Source organism: Octopus bimaculoides, chromosome 26 (assembly GCF_001194135.2).
Source record: "Octopus bimaculoides isolate UCB-OBI-ISO-001 chromosome 26, ASM119413v2, whole genome shotgun sequence".
Taxonomy (NCBI): domain Eukaryota; kingdom Metazoa; phylum Mollusca; class Cephalopoda; order Octopoda; family Octopodidae; genus Octopus; species Octopus bimaculoides.
Window position 1 is genome coordinate 10,420,235 of NC_069006.1, and position 685 is coordinate 10,420,919.

The following is a 685-nucleotide window of genomic DNA, read 5'->3' on the forward strand; positions in this document are numbered from 1 at the left end:
ACCAGTGGCACAGGAAGACATTTGAGCGAGATCGTTGCCAGTGATGCTGGACTGGCTCCTGTGCAGGTGGCACGTGACAAACAACATTTGAGTGTGGTCGTTGCCAGAACCCCTTGACTGGCCCTCGTGCCGGTGGCATGTAAAAGCACTCACTACACTCTCAGAGTGGTTGGCGTTAGGAAGGGCATCCAGCTGTAGAAACTTTGCCAGATCAGATTGAGCCTGGTGCAGCCTCTGGCTCACCAGTCCTCAGTCAAACCGTCCAACCCATGCCAACAAAGAAAGCAGATGTTAAACGATGATGATGATGAGGATGATATATATATACAGAAAGAAGAAAATGGAAGTGATACAGAAATAGTATACATTAACTGTTAGTCATTTATTCTAAAGCATTTATGAGAATATATACATATGTAAAGACTGTGTATTACATAATACGTACCAGTAATTCATAGGATAGAAAAAGAACGGTTTCTTACAGCCGTTTCTGCCAAGAGGTCACAATACCCTACATGTTATTTCCATCTCTTCAGTGTTCTATAGTGATCGGTAGATAAGATTAGGGTATTGGGTGTGCCTCTAGGCTTCATCACAGAGTTTAAAAGAGGGTCTAAAAAGTTCAGAGGGCTAATGCATGTATATATAAATATACATATACACACTCATATACATACATACATAT

The 685-nt window shown here is 41.5% G+C and overlaps 1 protein-coding gene across 1 annotated transcript in view; it reads left to right on the forward strand.

The window, feature by feature from the left end:
• LOC106878080 (uncharacterized) overlaps window positions 1-685 on the forward strand; it is a 161,693-nt gene that overhangs the window by 145,791 nt on the left and 15,217 nt on the right. The window lies entirely within an intron of this gene.